At 41.4% G+C, this 19414-nt stretch overlaps 1 protein-coding gene across 2 annotated transcripts in view; it reads right to left on the reverse strand.

The window, feature by feature from the left end:
• The window catches only part of KIF26B (kinesin family member 26B), a 560184-nt gene that overhangs the window by 80096 nt on the left and 460674 nt on the right, over positions 1–19414 (reverse strand). The window lies entirely within an intron of this gene.

Below are 19414 nucleotides of genomic sequence, written 5' to 3' on the forward strand. Positions count from 1 at the left end.
CAAAATACAATGTTAGCCAAAAAACATAAAAAGTGACAAATAAGGTCATTATATTAATATAATGATAAAGGGATCAATTCAGCAGGAGACTATAACAATTGTAAATATATATGCAGTCAACACTGGAGTACCCAGATATATTATATAAAACAATTATCATTAGAGCTAAAGAGATTGACCCCAATGCAGTAACAGTTGAGGCCTCCACCACTCCATTTTATTATTTATTATTTTTTGGTATGGGGTCTCACTCTGTCACCCAGGCTGGAGAGCAGTGGTGTGATCTTGGCTCACTGCAGCCTCAATCTCCCAGGCTCAAACGATCCTTCCACCTTGGCCTCCGGAGTAGCTGGCACTACAGGTGCATGCCACCACACCCAGCTAGTTTTTGTATTTTTTCTAGAGACAGAGTTTCACCATGTTGCCCAGGCTGGTCTCAAACTCCCGAGCTCAAGTGATTGGCCCGCCTTGGCCTTCCAAAGTGCTGGGATTACAGGTGTGAGCCAGTGTGCCTGGTCCTGGTCCACCACTCCACTTTAGCACTGGACAGATCAACTAGACAGAAAATCAATAAAGAAACATTGAACTTAATCCGCACTACAGACCAAATGGATCTAACAGATATTTAGAGAGCATTTCATTCAAGTGCTGCAAAATACACAACCTTATTATCAGTACATGGAATATTCTCCATGATAGACCATGTGTTAGACCACAAAATAACTCTCAACACATTTTTAAAAGTTGAAATCATATCAAGCATCTTAGATCACAATTCAGTAAAACGAAATCAATAACAAGAACTTTAGAAACTGTACAAATAAATGAAAATTTAAAACCTTGCTCCTACATGAAAACATGCTCCTAAATGAATGAAATAAAATCTTTTTTCTTAAAACAAATGAAAATGGAAAAACACCATTCCTAAACCTACGGGATACAACAAAAGCAGTAGTAAGAGGGGTTTAGAGTAATAAATGTTTTCCTCAAAAAAGGAGAAAGATTTCAAATAGACAACCGAATGATGCATCTCAAGGAACTAAAAAAGCCAAAGCAAACTGAGCCAAAAATCAGAAGAAAGAATAAAGATCAGAGACAAAATAAACACTAAAAAAAAAAAATTACAAAGGATCAAGAAAATAAAAGCTTGATTTTTGAAAGGAACCAAAATTGATTAAACTGTTAGACTAACCAAGAAAAAAGATCCAAATTTTAAAAAATGAGAAATGAAAAAAATACCACAGAAATACAAATGATTAGAGTCTTATGAAGAACTACACACTAACAAATTGGAAAGCTCAGGTGAAATGGATAAACTCTTGGACACATACAGCCTTACAAGATTAAATCAGGAAGAATAAAAAAATCTGAACAAATAATGAGTAACAAGAATTAATCAGTAATAAAAAGTTCCCCAACAAAGAAAAGCCCAGGACTTTAAAAGTTCAGTAGAATTAAGCAGTAAAGTAAAACCAATTCTTCTCAAACTATTCCAAAAAATTGAAGAGGCGAGAAGTCTTCCTAATTCACGCAACCAGGCCAGCATTATCCTAATACCAAAATGAGATACCAATATCCCTGATGAACATAGATGCAAAAATCATCTAAAAAATACTAGCGAACCAAATCCAACAACACACCAATAACATAATACACCATAATCAAGTGGGATTTATCCTAGGGATGCAATGATGGTTCGACGTATGCAAATCAATAAACGTGCACATCACATCAACATATGAGAGACTAAAACAACAAGATCATCTCAATAGACACAGGAAAAATATTTGATAAAATCTAACATCCTTCATGATAAAAACTCTCAATAAGTTAGGCATAGAAAAAACATGCCTCAGCATAGCAAAGGTCATATATGACAAACCCACAGCTAACATCATAATAAGTGGGGAAAAGCTAAAAGCCTTTTTTTTCTAAGAACTGGAACAAGACAAGGATGCCCACTTCCACCACTGTTATTCAACATAGTACTGGAAGTCCTAGCTAGAGCAATTAGGCAAGAGAAAGAAATAAAAGGCATCCAAACTGGAAAAGAGAAAGTCAAATTGTTCCTCTCTGCAGATGGCGTATAATAATTAGAACAACCTAAAGATTCCACCAAAAACTCTGAGAACTGATAAATTTGGTAATGTGGCTGGATACAAAAATCAGTAGTGTTTCTACACACCAGCAACAAATAGTTGAAAAAGAAACCAAGAAAGCTACCCCATCTACTGTAGCTACTAAAAAATACCTAGGAATAAATGTAAGGAGGTGAAATACCTCTATAACAAAAACTTCAAAATACTGATAAAAAAATTGAAGAACATAGAAAAAAATGAAAAGACATCCCATGCTCATGGATCAGAAGAGTTAATATTATTTATTTATTTTTTTACTTTAAGTTCTGGGATACATGTGCAGAACCTGCAGTTTTGTTATATAGTTATACATGTACTATGGTGGTTTGCTGTACCCATCAACCTGTCATCTAGGTTTTAAGCCCCACATGCATTAGGTATTTGTCCTAATGCTCTCACTCCCCTTTCCCTCAACCCCCTGACAGGCCCTGGTGTGTGTTGTTCCCCTCCTTGTGTCCATGTGTTCTCATTGTTCAACTCCCGCTTATGAGTGACAACGTGTGGTGTTTGGTATTCTGTTCCTGTGTTAGTTTGCTGAGGATGACGGCTTCCAGCTTCATCCATGTCCCTGCAAAGGACATGATCTCATTCTTTTTTATGGCTGCATAGTATTCCATGGTGCATATGTATTACATTTTCTTTATGCAGTCTATCATTGATGGACATTTGGGTTGGTTCCATGTCTCTGCTATTGTAAATAGTGCTGCAATAAATATATGTGTGCATGTGTCTTTATAGTAGAATGATTTATATTCCTTTGGGTATATACCCAGTAATGGGATTGCTGGGTCAAATGGCATTTCTGGTTCTAGATCCTTGAAGAATCACCACACTGTCTTCCACAAAAGTTGAACTAATTTACACTCCCACCAACAATGTGAAAGCGTTTCTATTTCTCCACAGCCTTGCCACCATCTATTGTTTCTTGACTTTTTAATAATCACCATTCTGACTGGCATGAGATGGTATCACATTGTCATTTTGATTTGCATTTCTCTAATGATCAGTGATGTTGAGCTTTCTTTCATGTTTATTGGCCACATAAATGTCTTCTTTTGAGAAGTGTCTCTCCATATCCTTTGCCCACTTTTTGATGTTTGTTTTTTTTCTTGTAAATTTAGGTTCCTTGTAGATTCTGGATATTAGACCTTTGTCAGATGGATAGACTGCAAAAACTTTCTCCCGTTTTGTAGGTTGTCTGTTCACTCTGATGCTAGTTTCTTTTGCTGTGCAGGAGCTCTTTAACTTAATTAGATCCCATTTGTCAATTGTGGCTTTTGTTGGCAATTGCTTTTGGTGTTTTCTTCATGAAGTCTTTGCCTCTGCCTATGTCCTGGCTGGTAGTGCCTAGGTTTTCTTCTAGGGTTTTTATGGTTTTGGGTTTTACATTCAAGTCTTTAATCCATCTTGAGTTAATTTTTTATAAGGTGTAAGGAAGGGGTCCAGTTTTAGTTTTCTGCATATGGCTAGCTTTTCCCAGTACCATTTATTAAACAGGGAGTTCTTTCTCCATTGCTTGTTTTTGTCAGGTTTGTCGAAGATCAGATTGTTGTAGATGTGTAGTGTTATTTCTGAGGTCTCTGTTCTGTTCCATTGGTCTATATGTCTGTTTTGGTACCAGTACCATGTTGTTTTGGTTACTGTAGCCTTGTAGTATAGTTTGAAGTCAGGTAGCGTGATGCCTCCAGCTTTGTTCTTTTTGATTAGGATTGTCTTTGCTATATGGGCTCTTTTTTGGTTTCATATGAAATTTAAAGTAGCTTTTTCTAATTCTGTGAAGACTGTCAGTGTAGTTTGATGGGAATAGCACTGGATCTATAAGTTATTTTGGCAGTATGGCCATTTTCACGATATTGATTCTTCCTATCCATGAGGATGAGATGTTTTTCCATTTGTTTGTGTCCTCTCTTATTTCCTTGAGCAGTTGTTTGTAGTTCTCCTTGAAGAGGTCCTTCGCATTCCTTGTAAGGTATTCCTGGGTATTTTATTCTCTTTGTAGCGATGGTGAATGGGAGTTCATTCATGATTTGGCTCTCTGTTTGTCTGTTGTTGGTGTATAGGAATGCTTGTGATTTTTGCATTGATTTTGTATCCTGAGAATTTGCTGAAGTTGCTTATCAGTTCAAGAAGTTTTTGGGCTCCAATGATGTAGTTTTCTAAATATAGAATCAGGTCAACTGCAAACAGAGACAATTTGACTTCCTCTCTTCCTATTTGAATACGCTTTATTTCTTCCTCTTGTCTTATTGCCCTGGCCAGAACTTCTAACACTATGTTGAATAGGAGTGCCGAGAGAGGTCATCCTTGTCTTGTGCTGGTTTTCAAAGGGAATGCTTCCAGCTTTTGCCCATTATGATATTGGCTATGGGTTTGTCATAAATACCTCTTATTATTTTGAGAAACGTTCCATCAATACCTAGTTTATTGAGGCATGAAGGGTGTTGAATTTTATTGAAGGCCTTTTCTGCATCTATTGAGATAATCATGTGGTTTTTGTCATTGGTTCTGTTTATGTGATGGATTATGTTTATTGATTTGCATGTTGAACCAGGGATGAAGCTGACTTCATCTTGGCTAACTGCAATCTCTGCCTCCCAGGTTCAAGTGATTCTCCTGCCTCAGCCTCCCGATTAGCTGGGATTACAGGCACCCGCCACCATGCCCATCTATTTTTGTAATTTTAGTAGAGACAGGGTTTTGCCATGTTGGCAGGCTGGTCTCGAACTCCTGACCTCAAGTGATCCACCTGCCTTGGCTTCCCTAAGTGCTGGGGTTATGGGCATGAGCCACTGTGAGCCACCGTGCCGGGCCGAGTTTCCTTTTTCTTGTTGTGTCTCTGCCAGGTTTTGGTATCAGGATGATGCTGGCCTCATAAAATGAGTTAGGGAGGATTCCCTCTTTTTCTATTGTTTGGAATAGTTTCAGAAGGAATGGTACCAGCTCCTCGTTGTACCTCTGGTAGAATGCGGCTGTGAATCCATCTGGTCCTGGACTTTTTTTGGTTGGTAGGCTATTAATTACTGCCTCAATTTCAGAACTTGTTATTGGTCTATTCAGGGATTTGACTTCTTCCTGGTTTAGTCTTGGGAGGGTGTATGTGTCCAGGAATTTATCCATTTCTTCTAGATTTTCTAGTTATTTTGCACAGAGGTGTTTATAGTATTCTCTGATGGTAGTTTGTATTTCTGTGGGATCAGGGGTGATATCCCCTTTATCATTTTCTATTGTGTCTGTTTGATTCTTCTCCTTTTCTTCTTTATTAGTCTAGTGAAGTGGTCTATTTTCTTAATTTTTTTTTCAAAAAACTGGCTCCTGGATTCATTGATATTTTGAAGGGTTTTTCGCATCTCCAACTCCTTCAGTTCTGCTCTGATCTTATTTATTGTCTTCTGCTAGCTTTTGGATTTGTTTGCTCTTGCTTCTCTAGTTCTTTTAATTGTGATGTTAAGGTGTCGATCTGAGATCTTTCCAGCTCTCTGATGTGGGCATTTAGTGCTATAAATTTCCCTCTAACACTGCTTTAGTGGTGTCCCAGAGCTTCTGGTACATCGTCTTTTTGTTCTTATTGATTTCTCCCTTAATTTTGTTATTTACCCAGGACTCATTCAGGAGCAGGTTGTTCAATTTCCATGTAGTTGTGTGGTTTTGAGTGAGTTTCTGAATCCTGAGTTCAAGTTAACATTGTTAAAATGACCATCCTACTCAAAGCAATGTACAGACTCAATGCAGTCTCTATCGAAATATCCATGACATTCTTCATGGAATTTAAACACACACAGAAAAACCTTGCACACAAAGCAATACTGGAAAACAAAGAAACAAGCTGGAGGCATCACACTAGCTGACTTCAAAATACACTACTAGGAAGCTACTGTAACATAAAACAGGCTGGTATTGACATAAAAAGACACATAGACCAATGGGACACAATAGAGAACCTACAGATAAATCTATCTATTTACAGCCAACTCATTTTTGACAAAGGCACCAAGAACATGCATTGGGGAAAGGACATCCCCTTTAATAAATGGTGCTGGGAAAACTAGATATCCATAAGCAGAAGGATGAAACTAGACCGCTATCTCTTACCATATATAAAAATCCACTCAAAATTGATTAAAGGCTTAAATATTAAGACCAAAAACAATAACTCTACCAGATGAAAACACAGGGGAAATGCTTTGGGACATTGGTCCAGGCAAAGATTTTATGGCTAAGACTTTGAAAGCACAAGTAAGAAAACCAAAATTAGAAAGATTGGAGTATGTTAAACTAAAAACGTTCTGCACAGCTAAGGAAACAATCAACAGAGCGAAGAGACAACCTGCAGAATGGAAAAAAAATATTTGCAAGCTGTTCATTCAACAAGGAATTAATATCCAGGGAACTCAAAACAGCAAAAAACCCAAACAATCCCATTAAAAATTGGGCAAAGGATCTGAATAGACATTTCTCAAAAGAAGTCATACACATGGCAACCAGGTATGTGAAAAAATGTTCAATGTCCCTAATCATCAGGGATGTGCAAATCAAAACCACAATGAGATATAATTTCACCCCATTCAGAATGGCTATTATTAGAAAGACAGAAAAAAAAAACCACCATGAAATCTAGTGAAGATGCATAGTAAAGGGAACTCTTATACACTGTTGGTGGGAATGTAAATTAGTACAGCCAGTATAGAAAACAGTATAGATGCTCCTCAAAAAAAAACTAAAAAGAGAACTACCATATGATCTAGCAATCCCACTACTGGGTGTTTGTCCAAAGGAAAAGAAATCAGTATATCAAAGGGATACCTGTACCCCTATATTTATTACAGCTCTATTCGCAATAGCCAAGATACAGAATCAACCTAAGTGTCCAACAATGGATGGATGAATGGAACGGGACCAAGAAAATGTGCTCTGTATACACAATGGAATACTAGCAGTTATACAAAAACTCAAACCCTATCATTTGTAGCAAAATGTGCTCTATATACACAATGGAATACTAGCAGTTATACAAAAACTCAAATCCTGTCATTTGTAGCAAAATGTGCTCTATATACACAATGGAATACTAGTAGTTATACAAAAACTCAAATCCTGTCATTTGTAGCAAAATGGATGGAACTGGATGTCATTATGTTAAGTCAAATAAGCCACGCACAAAAAGACAAATATTGCATGTTCTCACTCATATGTGGGAGCTTAAAAAGTTGATCTCATGCAGGTAGAGAGTAGAATGGTAGATACCAGAGGCTGGGAAGAATGTGTGTGTGTGGGAAGGGGCGGGGCGTGGGGTGCCGGGGGGAGGGGGATAAAACAGGTGGGTTAACAGTTACAAATACACAGTTACATAAAAGGAGGAAGCGGTAGTGTTTGACAGCACAGTAGGAGACTATAGTTAACAATAATTTATTGTATATTTTCAAATAGCTAGAAGAAAATAATGAAATGTTCCCAACACAAAGAAGTGATAACTGAGGTGATGAATCTCCTAAATTCCCTGATTGATCATCACACATTGTATGCGTGCATCAAAATATCACCCATAAATATGTGTAATTATATATCAATATAAAAGAAATACATTTTTAAATAATAGCTCTTTCCTACTTTAAAAAATTACTGAAGGGAACTAATAAAAACCTAAACTAGAGAGAGATACTGTGCTCCTGGGTCAGAACACTCAATACTGTGAAGAGGTCAATCATCTCCAAGTTGCTATAGCTTCAGTGCAATCCCAATCAGAATCCCGGTAGACTTCTTTGATAGAAATTTTTTCTACGTAATCCATTTAGAAAGCGACTCTAAAATTTGTATGGAAATGCCAAATACACTGAATAGCCAAAACAACTTTAAAAAATAAGAACAAAGTTGGAAGGTTAACATTACCTAATTTCAAGACCTATTATACATCCACCATAATCAAAACAGTGTGGTATTGGTGTAAAGATAGACAAATAGATCAATGGAACAGAACAGAGTCTAGAAATAGTTGCACATAAATATGGCCAACTAATCCTTGACAAAGGTAATTTAGTAGAGAAATAATAGCTTTTTACAACAAATGATACTGGAAATTTTGGATACTATATTCATACACACACACAAAAAAACATCTAACCTCCCTCCCCCTGAAAAAAACTACTTGAGTCCATACATTGCAAAATATACAAAAATTAACTAAAAATTGATCGAAGACCTAAATTTGAAGCCTAAAATTACAAAACTTCTAGAGGAGGCATAAGAAGAAACCTTTTTGGCCTTGGGTTAGGCAAAGATTTCTTAGATGTGACAGCAAAAACATGATTCATAAAAGAACATATAAATTGGACTTCATAAAAAAACAAGTATTTGTTTTTCAAAAGATGCGGTTGAGAATGAAGACAGAAGCCACAGACTGAGAGAAAATATTTGCAAATACTATATCTTATAAAGGATTTGCATCCAGAATATATTAAAAACTTTCAAAACAGTTTTTAAAAGGACAGAAGATTTGAAGGGACATTTCACCAAAGAAGAGGTATGGATGCCGAATGGGCGTGTGGAAGGATGCTTGGCATCATTGGTCATTAGCGAAGTGCAAACTAAAACCACAAGACACTATTACAAACCTACTACGTAAACAGGCAAAACTTAAAAGACTGACCACACCAAATGCTGGTAGGGGTATGGAGGAACGGGAACTCCCCATATAAAATAGTACAAGCACTTTGGGAAACAGCTGAGAAATTTCTTAAAAAGTTAAACATCTACTATATGGTACAGCCATTCCAGTTTTTTTTTTTTTCAAATATTCCCAGACATTGATAAGATTCCAGTTCTATTATAGGTATTTACCCCAAAGTAAAGAAAATATATGTCCATATATATATTAGACTGTTTTCATACTGCTATAAATAACTACCTGAGACTGGGTAATTTATGAGGAAAATATGTTTCATTGACTCACAGTGAAGGAAGACACATCTTCCCATGGCAGAGCAGGAGAGACAGCGAGTGAGCAGGGGGGAGAGTACCACACACTCTTAAACCATCGGATCTCATAACTCACCATGATGAGAACAGCATGGGGGACATCCATCCTCATGATGTAATCACCTCCCACCAGGTCCCTCCCCCAACACTGGGAATTACAATTCAACATGAAATTTGGGCGAGGACAGAGCCAAACCATACAACCATACAAAGACTTGTGCATGTATGCTCACACAAGCTGAATATCCCTTATCTGAAATGCTTGGAACCAGAGATTTTGGAGTATTTGCATATATCTAATGACATATCTTGGAAATAGGACCCAATGTAAACATTAAATTCATTTATGTTTCATATATCTTATATACACAGCTTGAAGATAATCTTAGACAATATTTTTGATAATTTTGTACACAAAAAAGTTTTTCCTGTGACCTGTCACATGCGGTCAGATGTGGAATTTTCTACTTGTGATGTCATTTGGCGCTCACAAAGTTTCAGATTTGGAGCATCTCGGATTTTGAATTTTCAGATTAGGGATGCTCAACCTTTAGTACTTTTATTTGTAATGTCCCCAAACTGGAAACAACACAAATGTCCATCAAGAGATGAATGGATCGGCCAACTGTGGTATATCTGGGCAGTGGACCATTATGCAGAAACATAAATATATGAACTATTGATACAGGCAATGAAATGATTACATCTCAAAATCATTATGCTAAGTGAAAGAAGCCACACACGAGAGTACCGTCTGCAAGATATGTTTCCTTTTATATAAAATTCTAGGAAATCCACACTAATGTCTAGAAACTGAAAGTAGTTCAGTGGTTCCTGGGTCTGGAGACAGGAAGGAAGAGAAGCTGGAGGCAGGGATTGCAAGGCTCCCGAGGAAACTTTTGGGGGTGAAGAATATATTCATTATCTTGATTGAGGATGGTTTCATGGGCATATACATATGATAAAACATCAAGTTATATGATTTAATATGTACAGTTTATTGTAGCTCAGGTATATCTCATTAAAGTTGTTAAAAAACAACAACAAAAACAAAACAAAAAAAACTTGCTCACGATCCTGCAGCCAGTAGTAGAGCTAGGATTCAAACCACAGACTGACTGCAAGACCTGAGCTCTCAACTACATCCTGCAGCCTCCATCAGCTCCACGAGGCAGCCGGAGAAGGCCGCCTTTTTGCCCCAGGCCCCACTCTTCCAGAGAGGCGTGTCTCTGGGTACATCACCCACTCCTTGGCTGTCTCCCTTCCCCCCGCCTCAATCCCAGGCAGCAGCGGAATGCTGCTCCTCCAGGCCTCTGGATCCCTATCTTTCCAGGTGGCCCAGCTTACAGCCTCATACCTGGCCTGCCTCCTGTTACTGCCAGGACAGCAACTCTTCCCTCTGCCTTTCCCTACTCTGCACAGAAGGAAAATGGCAAAGGCAGAGATGGAAACTTCCCAAAGCTGTTGTGGAGGCCAAGTAATTTGGGGCAAGATTGAAAGGTGTTGGTACAAAAAGCGAGCAGAGCGTGTGGGACCCGCGTGTGTCTGGACCGTTGCAGGTGGCACTCGGGGTGCGTGGGAGGGATCTAGGCGTCCACGCGTCTGCAGAAGAGCCCGAAGGACAGGGCTGACGCAGCACTGCTCATGCTGTAGGATGAAAATATTCGGCAACCGCTGTCCTAAGGCTAATCTGCCTCCACCCCTTCCTATCCTCAAATTCCATATCTAGTACTGAGAAAAAAAGGTGAGAAATACTTACAGAAAGCATTGCAATGCCAGCTCTCCAGCTACTGGCACGTCTATGGCAAAGAACTTTTTACATTAAGGATGTTATATTTTCTCTTCAACTATTCCCAGTAAAACCCCTTTAAGGGGAAGATATAATGTGTCACTTCTGTTTTATGCTATTTTGTACCCTGCAAGCTTGGGTCGCAGCAGCGTGCTATGGAAATAGTTATTTTTAAAGCAAAATATCATCTGTTTTGCAGCCTAATTATATAGACAGGAGAAGCTCAGATATTCCACATGCACCACAGATTAAAGGGCAAAGACAGAGACCAATTCTGACTCTAATAGTCCATTTGATGTAATGGAATAAAATGTATAATGTACATGTAGTAAAACAGAACACGAGAACAAAAGGCACAGTTTAGACTGTGCTGAGGATGATAATATAAAATACCTATAATTATACCTGCGTGACTCAAAGTAAGAGTCACATTTAGACAATGGAAAATCTACTCTCTGCTCTGTGCCCATTGGAGTTGCCATAGGCACAGAATTGTGAATTTCACACATGGTGCTTAACTTGAAATAGTACAACGTGAGTCAGCACAGGCCACTTGCTATTATCAAGAATTTCCATCACTTCCAGCGGCTGGGGAGAAAGTGTAGTTACACAGCAAATGAACACAATAGGTGATAATTAACAGCAGGTAAGAAGCAGGTTCCTCACTGACTTTCCAGATTTTGAGGTCAAGACTGCAGGGTTAAAGGAACACAACTCAGTCTGCCTTGAGTAATCCTTTAGTTATATTCTAATACACAATATTTTAAGTCTAGACTTTGACCAAACCAAATTACCCACATGCCTTATTCTACCCACAGGAAACAATATAATAACGTCTCCTACGCCTGAGCCACACTTTATTAAGCACCTGGAAGGTAGCAGGAAATCCTAAATTCTCCTAATATCACTTAATTCCTATAATATCCCACAATGAAGAAATTAGCCCCATTTTACATATAAGGAAACTGAGGCTCATAGAAGTTAAATAAATCACCCAAGATCTCATAGAAAATTAATGCTAAATCTAAGATGAAAATCCGAAGCTAACCAGAAAGCATGCAGAAGCTCTTTCAACTCGCCTTCCCGCACCGTCGTAGTTCCTCCCAAACTTTGCTGCCCGTTGGAATCACCCTGGAATCTTTCAAGAAATATTGACGTCTGGTTCCCACTCCCAGCCTTTCTAATTTAATTGGGCTGGAGGGCAGCACGCACTCTGGGATGCTTTTAAAAGCCCTCCAGGTGAGTCTAATGTGTAGCTAAGTTTGGGAGCCACTGCCTTACCACCTGGCCAGGTTCAGCAATGCTCTAGGTCACCTGCATAAGAAGTTCTGCCTGACGCCCACAGCACGCTGAGGGCTCGTGGTTAGTGGAGGCTGTGGTCTAGTTTGTGCACTTTTGCTCCAAAAAGAATCAGCTGCATAGTTCTTAATAGGTCAGCTGTGTTTCCTCCTAAATCGGTTTCTGCCACTTGTTATTTTAAATAAAAACATAAAATACTGTATAAGCCAATGAAATGATTTTGTAAAGAGAGTTAATGTTTTTATAAAAACTCAACTCAATGCTTTGAAAAGATGTGATAAAAAATGAGGATTTTTTGGGCGGGTACCATGGCTCACACCTGTAATCCCAGCACTTTGGGAGGCCAAGGCAGGTGGATCGCCTGAGCTCAGGAGTTTGAGAGCAGCCTGGGCAAAATGGTGAAACCCCATCTCTACAAAAAAATATAAACTATTAGCCAGGCATGGTCGTGCGCACCTGTTGCCCCAGTTACGTGGGAGGCTGAAGTGGGAGGATCACTTGAGCCTGGGAGGCAGAGGTTGCAGTGAGCCAAGATAGCGCCACTGCACTTCAGCCTGGGTGACAGAGTGAGACCCTGTCTCAAAAACAAAAATTTTTTTTAACCATGTTGAATTTTGTGTGAATGAGGAATTATAGAGTGGAAAATACTGTAAGAATCTAGAAAAAGTCTATACCCAGTTGGTTGTAAAGTGTTTTTTTAAGCTCTTAAATCTCTTTGAAGAAATTCAAAGCAAAAACTGAACTGTTAATACAAATGTGGTTCATGGAAGTCAAATTTTGAATTGAAAACTCAAAGAGAGAGCCTTGGCCCTTTGTGGTTCGTAAGATCAATGAATAAAAATACATTTGTATTATTTAATTTCAGATAACACCTTTATGAATACATCATTTTCTATAATTCCCTAACATACTTGCCCAGTCAGCTGACTGCCTCCTGACTCTGTTGCGTTATGAGGCTTCTCTGACCTAATACCATCTGCTTACGTGAAAGGTAATTGGGTGGTCTTACTCTTCCTGAATCACAGCTCTACTAGATAACACAGAGATTAATTTTTATTTTTCATTTTTTGTTTTTGAGATGGAGTCTTGCCCTGTCACCCAGGCTGGAGTGCAGTGGCGTGATCTCAGCTCACTGCAAGCTCCGCCTCCCAGGTTCAAGTGATTCTCCTGCCTCAGCCTCCCGAGTAGCTGGGACTACAGGCGCCCGCCACCATGCCTGGCTAATTTTTGTATTTTTAGTAGAGACGAGGTTTCACTACGTTGGCCACGCTGGTCTTGAACTCCTGACCTCAAGTGATCCGCCGGCCTCAGCCTCCCAAAGTGCTGGGATTACAGTGTGAGCCACCACGCCCAGCCCAGAGATTCTTTTTTTTTTTTTTTTTTTTGAAACAGAGTTTCCCTCTATTGCCCAGGCTGGAGTGCAGTGGCGCCATCTCGGCTCACTGCAACCCTGTAACCTCTGACTCCTGAGTTCAAGCAATTCTCCTGCCTCAGCCTCCCAAGTAGCTGGGATTACAGGCACCTGCCACCACACCTGACTAATTTTTGTAATTTTAGTAGAGAGGGGGTTTCACCATGTTGGGCAGGCTGGCCGAGGTGGGTGGATCACCTGAGGTCAGGAGTTCGAGAGCAGAGATTCATTTTTAAAACCACAGCACACATTTCATTTGGACAAAGGAGACCTGAGCACTGACGCAGCGGACACAGCCCCAGCACTGTGGCACTCTGTCTCAAGGAACCTATAGTCTAATAGGGCTTGGACAAGCTCACCAACAGCACGCAGCAGACACAGCCCCAGCACTGTGGCACTCTGTCTCAAGGAACCTATAGTCTAATAGGGCTTGGATACTGACGCAGCAGACACAGCCCCAGCACTGTGGCACTCTGTCTCAAGGAACCTATAGTCCAATAGGGCTTGGACTAGCTCACAAACAGCCAAAATATAAGGCAGAGTAAGGCAAAAGCATAACATCCCCCACACTGCTGAAATTCAAAGAAGACATTACAAAGAGGGGAATCTGACGTCTTTGTTGAGGAGGCGATCGGAGAGGAGCGTGGCAGAGGCAAAGTGCCGTTGTGGTTCCTTTCCTTTCCTTTTCCCTCCCTCCCTGCCTCCTTCTCTTCCTTCTGTAACCCTGACTTTGGTGGGAGGAAAGGCTGAAAACATAAGCATGAAAAGACCACTGACGGGGTCCCAATTGGTGAGGTCCCAGAAGAGGCAGAAGGGGCAGGAGGAAGAACGCCAGGAGACGGGAGCAGCAGGCCTGTGGGAAGGAGCAGGGGGGAAACTGAGGTAAAGGGACCAGGAGACTATGAAACCAAAAGAAGAGAAGTTGAGGAATGCACCAGGTCAGCTCTGTCTTCTCATTGACTAAGATGCTAGTTACCTGCTGAGAGTGGCCAGGAGGCTTGAGAAGATTAGAAACAGATGTGGTGATCGGAATTCCAGGCTGCACTCTTCAGAATAGTGTCTCCTGGCCAAGATTTAAAAACATATAGATTACAAAAACCTAAAAAGATGAAACTGCTACTTCATTATTGACCAAGCGGGAGATGAGAGCCCTGTAGTGTGTGGACATCCTTGCTGCACAGGGCTTCGCTGCTGGGGACAGCAGGGGACTGGCTGTGGCTCCATTAGAAGCAAGGTTCTTTCCTAAGCCTCTTTTCCCACATCTGCCACCCAAAGAATGGATCTCCAGAGTCATATCCACCACACAGCCCTAAATACAGCATTAGTTGATTTAAGCCATTCCATGACATGTAAAGAAAACATTTGCATTGTCAAAAGAAAGCAGATTAGGCTAGGTATGGTAATCCCAGCACTTTGGGGAGGCTGAGGTGGGTGGATAACTTGAGGTCAGGAGTTCGAGACCAGCGTGGCCAACATGGTGAAACCCAGTCTCTACTAAAAACACAAAAATTAGCCAGGTGTTGTGGTGGACGCCTGTCATCTCAGCTACTCAGGAGGCTGAGGCAGGAGAATCGCGGGGAACCCAGGAGGTGGAGGTTGAAGTGAGCTGAGATTGCGCCACTGCACTCCAGCCTGGGTGACAGTGCGAGACTCAGTGTTAAAAACAAACAAACAAACAAACAAACAAAAACAGATTAAAGAGTCTGATGAGATGTGTAGACAGATGAGTGTAGCACAGATGTGTGCCCATGTGCACATACATTTGTTTGTGTGCGCACACAGCAGCCCAGCCTACAAAGCCCTCTAATCCTCCCCACAGAGGCAATAAAGTGAATGAACAAATCAGAGACCCGGTGTCATTCTGGACCTTGAGCAACAGTTGCTTGCATGCTTAGATTACACATAAAAGTGGGGCTTTTGAAATTATGTTTGTCAACAGGACAGGTGCGATCTCCGTATCATTAGCGCATTACCCTGAAGTATCACTAGTCCACGCTGAGCATCCCTAACCCAAAAAATCTGAAATCCAAAATACTCCAAGAATCTCAAACTTTTTGAAGGCCGATATGATGCCACAAGGGGAAAATTCCACACCTGACCTCGTGAGGGGTTGCAGTCAAAATGCAGTAAAAACTTTGTTTCATGCACAAAATTATTGAAGATATTGTATAAAGTTACCTTCAGGCTATGTCTATAAGGCATATATGAAACATACATGAAATCTGTATTTAGATTTGGGTCCCATTCCCAAGGGATCATTACATATGCAAATATTCCAAAATCTGAAAACAATCTGAAATCTGAAACACTTCTGGTCCCAAGCACCACCTTGTTTTAGGTGCCCAGTACACGCGTCGTTACGAGAAGCAGCTCTCTGATCAGTAGGGCTTCAGGGTCTGTTTCCCAGTGCTGGGATTCCCGAGGAGGCTCTCAAGCTATTACAGATTTAGCTTCGCAAAGCAGAGGAAGGCCTCCATGAGGCTGAAGGATCAGTCCCACTAATTCCAATGAGCTTTTAAACAGGGAGATATTTTAAGCTTAACCTAGTGCTATCTGCAAAACAGGGATACATCAACAAAGACTTTTCTATTTTGACTGGAAATGTTTAAAACATTTTTCTGTCTGTCTACTTATATGTGTAAAACGCATTTGTGTGTAAAATTATAAATGTAAGATGTATTTGTGTGTAAAATGTATCAAATGCATGTGTGCATATGAGATTCAGAGGCGCACACACAGTCTATTTAGTTCTTGTGGCAGAGATCTCTTTTAATGGCTTCCCTGCAGGGTGACTAATTAATAAACTTTCCCCTAATTGAGTTCTGGCTGCCAGGTCCGCAGGGATTATTACTTATATGTAAGTAAACAAAATTTCCATTTTAAACAACCCTCCAAATCTCCTCATTATATTTTAAACAGTTATAAATTCACTGAAGTCAAGTGAGTCCCAGGCGGGGAGGCCGTGTGCATTCTGGCCGGGATCCTTTCCCCTCGGGAGGAAAGAGATGTCCCCCAGGTCTGCCGATCGCACGACCCCTGGACTCCTTCCCCTTCTTTGTTCTCATCTACTGAAACATTAGGAAGGACCTAACAGAGGTTTTGGAAACCATTCGTGGTATTTGCCCTTTCTTTTAACCTGAATGCATTATTTAAAAGCAATTCTCTTTCACAACTTAAAAATAGGAAGAAGATGAGCTGGTTATTAAATATTTAATAAGGGTGCAGGATTCCTTAGGTACTGATTTGGGGTGGATCACTGGGTTTAGGGAATGTCTTGGCCTAAACTTTTGTGGAATCTGAATTTCAAGTTCTTATATTTGAAGTCATTTAATGAACTGTTTCCTTGTTTTCAAGATTTCTCCCTACTTTCAGATTCCAAATCGAAAGCAGAACTGCAAAAAAGAAAAAAAGTACAAAACCGAAAACAGAGTTGTCCTCAGTTTGGTTTGAAACCTGGAAGGAGGAGAGATAATCCCATCTCCCAAGTTTTTCTGATCAGTGCCATTTGGGAGTCATTTGGCTCAAGGGTTAGATGTTTTGCAAGTCACTCTTTGCTGAAAGTACAAGAAAGTCCTGCAGGCTCTGATGATGATGATTACTGACAGCTGCTTAAAAGAATAAACTAAACATTTGTCAGACTCTTACATTGACAGGGTGAAGACACTACCCAGGAGAAAACGGTGAGGGCAGGGTTCAAGGCCAACTCCCACACAGTCAGGAGAAATGTGGATACAATTGTGCTGTCGATTTTAAAGGTCTGGATCTCCTCATCCCTATCCGAATCCCTGTTTCCTTCTTTAAGAACGTGATTCTAAACGGAAGCGCTCTACATGGTGTGAGCCTGTTACCAAGAATACATCTCCCGAGAGATTCCCGTTCACTATCCTCGGCTCCTCTCCAGTGAGACTTTGCTCACCATCATGAGCTGTCGAGAGAGCTGCCCTCAAGCTAATGGGCCACTTCCCTGGGGCGCCTCGCCCGCTGTAAGTGAGGACCAGAACCTCTGGGTTCTTCACAGCAGCCACTGGAGGCAGCTCAGGGCTGATTTTCAGAGCCATAAAAAGCAGCCCCAGTTAGAGAAACTCCAGCCCCAGCTGTGGATATTTTCATTCTGTCCTGGTGGTAGGGTAGGAACCAAGCCTCCAGGCCCAGTCAAAACTGAAGGAGAGGCCAGGTGCGGTGGCTCACGCCTGTAATCCCAACACTTTGGGAGGCTGAGGCGGGTGGATCACGAGGTCAGGAGTTCAAGACCATCCTGGCCAATATGGTGAAACTCCGTCTCTACTTAACGTACAAAAATTAGCCAGACATGGTGGTGGGCACCTGTATTCCCAGCTACTCAGGAGGCTGAGGCAGGAGAATCGCTTGAACCCGGGAGGCGGAGGTTGCAGTGAGCCGAGATCACGCCACTGTACTCCAGCCTGGGCAACAGAGTGAGTGAGACTTCATCTCAAACAAACAAAAAAACTAAAGGAGCAGGCAGAGCAGGCAGCAGGAACCAGAAGAAACAAGAGACGCGTGCTGCAGCATGGGGGAGTCTCAAATGCATTAGGACACTACGTGAAAGAAGCCAGACACAAAAGGCCACATCTGGGCCACACGAGTCCATTCCCACGATATCCTGGATAAACGCAAAACCAGGACAACAGTCAGATCCGTGGTTGCCAGGGGCTAGAGGTCAGGGGAAGGGACAAACGGCAAGAGGGCACTTTAGCCTTATGCTCTATTTTGATAATGGTGGTGGCTACATGACTGTATAGATTGGCCAAAACTCATCTAAAGACACATCAAAGTGATGTTTTGGTGAATGTACCTTATACTGCAATAAACCTGGATTTTAACAACAGTAACTAAAGAGTAGGAAGAGAGGCACTGAGGTGGGGGAAGGGAGGCGCTTTTGCCTGGGGACAGCAGAAGCCCTCAAGAGCTCTCTCCCCAGGAGTACTGTTGTCCAGGTCTTTTGAGCCACGAGGAGGCTTAGGGGGAAATCAGGGGGAGCCTGTCCATAGATCCCAGCTGGAAGTCTTTTTATTTTTATTTTCTGAGACAGAGCCTTGCTCTGTCACCCAGGCTGGAGTGCAGTGGCACGATCTGGGCTCACTGCAACCTCCGCCTCCTGGGTTCAAGCAATTCTCCTGCCTCAGACCCCCAACTAGCTGGGAGGTGTGTGCCACCACGCCCAGCTAATTTTTTTATTTTTAGTAGAGACGGGGTTTCTCCATGTTGGCCAGGCTGGTCTCAAACTGCTGACCTCAAGTGATCTACCCACCTTGGCCTTCCAAAGTGCTGGGATTACAGGTGTGAGCCACCACGCCTGGTCCTACTTGGATGTCTTAATTCTAGGCTTCATCTACAACAGCTTTGCGGACCGTCTCTGCTTTAGTCAATGAGCTTTACAATTTCCAGTCCAGGGTTAGACTCTTAACTCAGTTTTCTGATTGTTTTTCTGGCATCCAGTGTCTTTGAGACAATCATGCAGAAAGCGCTGGGAGCCAGTTGCCTGTGTATTGAAAGCCCGGCAGAGCGGGACATGGAGGAACCACGGAAGCCACTGCCCGGCCAGCCCAGCAGCCCCGTTACCCACAACCTGCCTTAGGAACCCAGTGAAATCAACAGACCACTTTGCCCCTGGTCCAAGATCCCTGCTGGAGACATTCAGCTGATCTGGTGCTCAACTCTTTTGGGCATAGAGTAAACACTACTTCACAGAAGGCAGAGAATTGCACCCCAGCCCGGGCTGACTTTGGAAACACAGCCAAGAGGTGTCTGTAGGGGCACAGTGTTGGGTTCCTGGCAGGGCAGCTCACT

The sequence above is a fragment of the Pan paniscus genome, chromosome 1 (assembly GCF_029289425.2).
Source record: "Pan paniscus chromosome 1, NHGRI_mPanPan1-v2.0_pri, whole genome shotgun sequence".
Taxonomy (NCBI): Eukaryota; Metazoa; Chordata; class Mammalia; order Primates; family Hominidae; genus Pan; species Pan paniscus.